General features: G+C 47.5%; 2 non-coding genes across 2 annotated transcripts; both read left to right on the plus strand.

The window, feature by feature from the left end:
* The first annotated feature begins 202 nt into the window (after window positions 1–202).
* On the plus strand, window positions 203–274 carry Trnae-uuc (transfer RNA glutamic acid (anticodon UUC)). Its single transcript has one exon. It is a non-coding gene; the product is annotated as a tRNA-Glu (tRNA).
* A 7-nt stretch (window positions 275–281) lies between these two features.
* Trnaq-uug (transfer RNA glutamine (anticodon UUG)) lies at window positions 282–353 on the plus strand. Its single transcript has one exon. It is a non-coding gene; the product is annotated as a tRNA-Gln (tRNA).
* Window positions 354–7550: the final 7197 nt, after the last annotated feature.

Consider the following 7550-nt stretch of genomic DNA (forward strand, 5'->3'; position numbering starts at 1 on the left):
GCAAATAGTTCACGTCCCACCTGACAAGCTCGCGTCGATAAGGCCGAGCCGTGGAAGGGGCGGGGATCGCTCCAGTCCGACGGCGACGCAGCTGGTTGTGCGCCTCTGACGTCACCACACTCCACAGCTGTTTCCAGCCTCCGCTGTTGCTGTGATAGCGGCATCGCGCGTTGCCTGACCTTCTTTCGCAGCTGCTAACGTCTCCGGCGTGGTCTAGTGGCTAGGATATCTGGCTTTCACCCAGAAGGCCCGGGTTCGATTCCCGGCGTCGGAACGGTTTCGGTCTCATGGTGTAATGGTGAGCACTCTGGACTTTGAATCCAGCGATCCGAGTTCGAGTCTCGGTGAGACCTCTCTTTTGTGCTTCGAAATGAGGCGCCATTTTTAAACTGCGAGCCGGTGTATTCGGTTTATTTTACTTGTCCGGTTTTTTTTTGTTGTTTTTTTTTTCCTTCATGGGCTACTGCGTTGCGGTGTCCTGGTACCGTAACCGACGCCATACGACATCACAGTTTTTGTAACTACGAAATGCAATTCTTTCTCTTTGTGAAGCCATGCATTCGGTCTTCTAAGCTAACATGACGACAGGGAGCGTACAATATCCGAGTGAATCACCGTAACCAAAATCTGTGCTGTGTACAATGAAGAAAACTAAGCTGTTTTGTTTTGTTTTTTCCTGTTCAGCTTTGCAGCTGAAAACAAAATTCGACAAATACAGGGAGATATCGCAGGGTTATAGCACCATTGCTAGCGCTCCAAATCTCTCCTCGTCGTAACAAAACAGGTTACTCACCACCAAGCATATCAGTCATACTCTCTTTTTTTTTTTTTTTCATTGACCTCAGTGTGCGAAGACGATCACTCCTATCTGGTTTTGCCCGTTTTCTTTAAACAAAAAGACACCATCAAAACGCATTTACGATTGGTCGACATAACAAAACTCAAAACACGTCCAAAACCATTTTTCATACCTTCATGGATGAAAAAAATTCAAAATTTTTTAGTGACGCGGTAAAATGTTTTCCAGTAGCATTTCTACATGTGTTAACCACACCGGGAGCTCCGCGATTGCGCCTGCTGGATCGCGGGTATTCCCCGTGGGGCAGACGCTACGGAAATGGCGGGGAAGGGGGGGGGGGGACCCCCACCCCCTGCTGTCAAAAAAGAGGCAGGAGCTCACCACGCCCCCGCCCCCCTTCAGACAAATCATGGCTCAAAAAAAAATCTGCAGAAATTGAGAGAATTATCTACTAATGCGTAGCATTCTTATGCTGCTTCTCTTGAGTGTGAGTATTTACAGCTAAATTTCTTTGTTTTTGTAAATCTTGTCACCCGCCGCGGTGGCTCAGTGGCTAAGGCGTTGCGCTGCTGGGCACGAGGTCGCGGGCTCGATTTCCGGCCGCGGCGGTCACTTTTCTGATGGAGGCGAAAAGCAAAAACGCCCGTGTGTACGAGATTTCGGCGCACGTTAAAGATCCCCAGGTAGTCAAAATTAATCCGGAGCCTTCCACTATTGCGTGCCTCATCACCTGCGTTGCGTCGGCGCGTTAAACCCTACAATCAATCAATCAATCAATCTTGTCCGGCCAATTATCTCCATTTAAGCTGCTATTACCATTAAAGTGGAACACTCACGAAATTGCATTTTGTGGAAACGCAGGGCGTTATGTGGTTTGTCATTTTCCGTAACTGCTTAATATTTTTCTTATGTCTTAGTTCTTCAAAATTTCGATCGACCAATTATCTCCATTTACGCTATTATAACGATTACACGTAAAAATTTCGCGGAATCTGAATTATTGCGGAAATGCCACGCGTTATACGTTTTGCCATTTTCCGTAATTTTTTAATATTTTTTTATTTAGTTTTCCAAAATTTCGTACCAACAATTATCTCCATTTACGTTATTATAAGGATTACACTTGTAACTTTCGCAAAATCTGAATTATTGTGGAAATGCAGGGCGCTACACAATTCGCATTTTCCGTAATTATTTTGTACTTTTCTTATTTTATTAGTTTTTCAAAATTTCGTGCGACCAGTTACCTGCATTTACGGTATTATAGCGATACAGGTGGAACTTCCGCAATATCTGCATTTTTGTGGAAATTCAGGGCGTTACATGGGCCTGGGCCGTTAAAAGGAATAAATACTAATATCGTTTCATAATTTTATTGGCGCTCACGATTGCGTCACGCGTGAATGTGCATGGAAGTGCAGTCCGAGTGCCATGCGGGGGTAACCTCAGTTATTACATTATGGAGGATGTTCGAAGTCAATAAAGAACCAGGAAATACCTGCTACTTAAAGGGACACTAAAGTGATATGTAAACATTGCGGCATTACTATCGCAAATTGTAGTCCGGAGTCCATAGGCCATGTTTCGACCACTCCGAGTGCGTTTACGCGAATTTATTTAGTACACAAATGAATTCGAAAATGCTGTCCTCCTCTCTTCATCCTTGCCCATTTTCTGCGGCGTTTTCGTATGATGTCAGGAGATGACTTGGCTGGACTGCGCTACTGCACGGCTCGCCGACCTTCCGACAGAGTCAGTCGGCCCAGCGTTTAGTCCGCCGGCCGCCGACGGGTCGTCGCAATTCGTTCGCTCAGTTGAAACGAAGCCACGACACGTTTGTGAATAGAAGAATGAGCCTTTCTTTACTTCGTTAGTTTGTTCACTGTATCTAGCTCCAAGTCGAGGTCGCTCCACAGAACCGCTGCACAAACATGCGACTCTTCGCTGACTGGTACGCTAGAAGGAAAATCTAAGGCCACTTGAAGGCGGGAGAAGAGTCAGCGAAATCAATATAGGCACTAAAGAAATAAAATCAACCGAAACTATTACCGTACAGCATAAAACTAGGGAGCAGGAAGCACTTTTTTGCGCTGGGTTAACAAGCACAGCGGTCAGCAGCACGACCACAAATCTGCGAATGCTTTTCAGTGTAAGAAATGCAATTGCTAGACGTGAGATATTGTGGAAATTTGGGGGACGCTTACTGCACGAGCGCTATACAACAAATAGTCACCTAAGCTGCTTGAAATGCTAAAACTAAAAAGAAGTGTAAACTGGTTATACGTTTATACAGTATATACCCTATATTTCCATTGCTAAAAGCGTTGGCCTGTAGCCGAGCGGTCTGGAGCGCTAGTTATGTCATCTTGCAAGTCACAAGTTAGAATCCCCGAGGGGAACTTTTTTTTTTTTTTCGTGAGTTGATTTTTTCGTTTTCGGCCGATGTTTTCTATACTGAGTTCACCATTTTTCGGCCGTAACGTTCACTGCTCCACGAGCGAGTTCGCAGAAAACGCGCGGACTGACACTGACGCGCTAGCGAGTTCTCGTTGGCGTGCTGTTACCATTAGCACCAACTGCTTGCGGACAGTGGGCACAGGCCAGAATCAGCAGACCCTTGGCCTGGTGCGAACACGCGTTTTACGATACAGGCATGAGTGAGGCAAGCTCCAAATATGGGGGAAACGCACGTGGAATTTTAGCGTCTGCGGGGACGCCGAGGGCGTTCCTACCAAGGAGGTTAAAACCTCCTTGGTTCCTACACTGCGTATAGGCCTCGGATAGTGCAATTCCAAGCCGTCCTGGGAGGCTTATCTTAGGCATTTTACAGCCGACAACATGGCAGAAGCGCGGTACGACGATTACTGAGATATCGAGAATGCCCATCCGACGATGCCGTCGGATGTCAAGCATGTGTTGTTTGTTTTACAGAACCGAAACCGAATCTTGTTTGAATGCTAACCTTCGACATCGTCCAATCACGGTGCACCTCCTCCCGACGTTGGTGCGGCCACCGCAGACCGCGCATAGTAGTTTTTCTTCTTTCGGGCTTTATAAAATATTTGCCGACTTATCAGCCGGATAAACGATAAAAAGTGCGTTAATTTGAGCCAGTCTACGTAGTGCAAGCAAAAATGGGAGCTTGAGAAATTCACTTCAGTGTCCCTTTAAAATAACTGGTGTTATTGGAGATTCACTTGTTAAAGTTACGGCAAACCCCTGCGAAGAAAACTATTCATTTCAGATGCCTGAAAAAAACACACTCGGTTTTATACAATCACAAAATTATCGTCATCATCGCAGACATCATTATCGCAGTCGATTGCTTTCAGGTGAATGCACGCACCGGCGCGGGACCAAAAATGGCTCTAGAGCTATAGTTTACTGTACTGGAACTTTTCCTTTTCTCCGTGATATCTGGTGACAACGAAGCGAGCGACAGACGAGTGACCCGGCTCGATCCGTCCAAAATTGAATAGAACGTTGCCCACCAGTAGCGACCGCGCCAAGCGGCTGCAGTCGCAAAGCAACGAGGGGGGGCGCTAGGGAGGTTTCGTTGTGGGTTCGGCGGAATACGCGCCCCGCTCGCATTGCAGCGGATAGGGCTTGTCACCCTAAGTCAATTCCTCGGCCGCTGCCAATGTTAACAACCGGTTCATTACAAAACTTTCGCCAACGGAAGGACGATCTACGTCGCGCCACACGTGCCCTCGTCCCTCCGCGTGGAACGGGTAGACTTGCTCGCTGGGAAGAGGTTTTGCTGCTAGACTTCGCGTTGGAGTGGCGCTTTCACCTGCTGTGACCCGGGCCGAACAAGCTGACGCGGACCATCTAGTATGGGCGTGTCCTTCACTGGACTCTGCAAGAAAGCGACACCTGAGAGGCACAGGCCTCCGTCCTGGAAGACCCGCCGACCTCCAGCGGTGGCTCTGGGGACCCCACCACCGCTCCCTTCTTGACTTCCTTCGAGAGACGGGTGCCCATCTCTACCTGTAAATATGTTATTATTCTTATTCCAATGGGCATTGTATCGCAAATAAAAAAAGGAATAAAACCCCCTTGTAGTATTTTCGTCACTTCGTGGTGTCACTTGCCTGCCTCCAAACACCAACGCCGTATACGCGGACGCTGCCTTTTACGACAGGAAAAACGTTTCCCTCGTCGCCGTACATCAAGCAGGGGGCATTAAAGACTGTCTCACTCTAAAAAGAACACCTGTACAGAGGATGCTGAAACCGGTGTTCTCTTACTGGTCATGCGCTACGGCTAGCGCCACAAAGAAAACCTTCAAATTGTAACCGATTCGAAGAAGGCAACACAGAAAATTTCTGATGGCCGAATCCACAATCAGCTCAAAATACTGGAACGGGTCCAGCAGTTCTCGCCCAAGACGCCAAACGCATGCGTCAGGCTAATCAAGCGTGCAGTGTAGAGTTTAGTATTCGTGTAAAGAAAAAAGCCACAAAAGAAGCATCGAAACCGCATAATGAATAATACTCCGGGCGCAAATCTTTCGAAGGAAACGAGGGAGCGGACAGAGCTGCGCGAGAGCTTGCAAACCACCCGGTACACAGTCCCAACTCCTTCCAACCCCGTTCCCAACAACTTCGGTGAAATCTCCTCCTGAACCTCTCTTCCCAAGCCTGACAAAGGTCTGTGGGCACAAAAGCTCAGGTACTCCGACAGTTACAAAACAATACCTTCCCCACCAAAACAAGGCTATCCCAGATGTTTCCACATAAATACGACAAGAAATGCAATAACTGCGGAAAACCATCGAACTTGTTCCACGCATCCTGCGGCTGCCGCGTCACACGGCCCTCAGCCTCCAACATTACAAACACACACTCTCGAGCTGTAGGAGGCAGACCTGGCCAGCTCCAACCCTGGGGTTCAGGGGGACTTAGTTCTTCCAGCCTGGAGAGGAGTGGAATATACCGGGCCTTGGACGGAGGGACCCGCCCGCATAACCAAATTTCAATTACTCATTCCCAAATTAATGCAGAGCTGCCAGCTCGAAGACCAGAAGGCCCTGATCTCTCGTCCGGGGATGGCAGCCGCTACACGCGGCCTACCGAACTAGGATGGCGGCCCACAGCTCCTAACTCTTTCTCCCGTACCCCGTCCCTGTTGTTTCAATAAACGGTTTTCTCTCTCTCTCTCTCTCTCTCTCTCTCTCTCTCTCTCCTATACGCCGTCGTTTTACGGGTGTTACCCATCGCAGATCACAAAATGTCGCACCGCTGTACTCCACCGGACAACGGCGGTGCAGAATGCCCAGAGATACCGAGCAAATTTGCTACCACGGAAGTTCGCACAGACCGCACGGCGTGGCGACAAAAACTGAACGAGTATCGGCAGTATCGGGTATCGGGTATCGGCACCACGACAAAGAAGAGGCGAAAAGTCTGGGGAGCCTGAATGTACCGCCTTGAGGCTCCCTCGAATAGTGCGTTTGGCCGCGCCATCGGTAGCAGAAAGCTGAAACGTAACAAAGTAGCTTTACAGTTTCGACACTGATGGCGCCACATAAAACTGCAACGTTGTTATTGCTGTAAAATTGTCGCTACAGGAATTAAAAAGGGTTAATTGTACATTTACTTGGTAATGTTATAAAGATATGACATCGACGTATATTCCATGTAACGCACTTTTTGGAGTTCCGTGTGTGTACGTAAATAGGCGCGTTTGAGCGCTTCGGCCGGCGTGATGAAAATCAGCCAATTTCAGTAACAGTTTATACGTGTTCTATTTATCACAGCGCAAACATTGAACGTAACTAAGTAAAGGAGGTCTTCAAGTTTGATGTGTGAAAATATTGAAACTTCGTCTTCAGCAGCAACGCAGAAAAGTTACCCCAGAAAACCCATGTGTACGTGTAAACTGCCATATGTAGACCAAAATAACTTTAAAACCGCTGAACAAAATTCAGCGAAATTTCGGCAGTATACAAATACATATGCTGGCAACGCGCACACGAAAACACATTGCTCTGCATTAATCCATGTAAAAGTTTAGCGCGAGTGAAGTTGCGCTATTTTAGCTATTTTCAAACGGCCGTATAACAAAATCTATTCGCTGAAACGGAACTTCCAAACGTAACTAACTGCATAGACATCTATTCTATGCACATACCAAACTACATGTAATTACGTCGCATAGTTTTCTCAAATTCTTACACCGCCCGAAGCAAAAAAAGCAAAAATACAATTTTTCTCTCTTGCAAATTGTCTTCTCCTTCTAAAGCCAAATTAGCTGGAATAGACCGGTAAGCGAGTTCGGAATCTAGAAGACTTCTGCTTTCTAATGATACATTAGCCATGAATGTGGTGCCAACTGGGGCGCAACAGCGCCTACGCAAACATCGTCCAAAACCGGCAGCGCGGGCCGATCGAGTGGGACCGCCACCTTAAGTATATGTCTTTGAGCGCCTTTAGGAGTTCCTTATTTCCCAGCGGATGACAATGGATGATTCGCTCAATGTTCTTACTGTGTGCCGACTTACAGTTTTCCGGGTCTAGTAGGAACCTAAGCGGGTGCCATGTGTCTTTAAGATGTAGGTTGCCGCTCATCTGATCACAGGTTTGCCCCCATTGCTGCTGTACTAGTTTTTTCGCATATTCTTCCATGTCTGTTACCAGACGCGCGATTTTGATTTACGCTACGAATGGAGTCGCGTGGACATGTAGCTTCCGCAACGTTTGTTGCTCAGACAGCCTGCAGAGTCTACACCGCAGAGGTGCGGGCTGAA

Source organism: Haemaphysalis longicornis, unplaced genomic scaffold, assembly GCF_048455015.1.
Source record: "Haemaphysalis longicornis isolate Haplotype H1 unplaced genomic scaffold, Haemaphysalis longicornis Haplotype H1 scaffold_8, whole genome shotgun sequence".
Taxonomy (NCBI): domain Eukaryota; kingdom Metazoa; phylum Arthropoda; class Arachnida; order Ixodida; family Ixodidae; genus Haemaphysalis; species Haemaphysalis longicornis.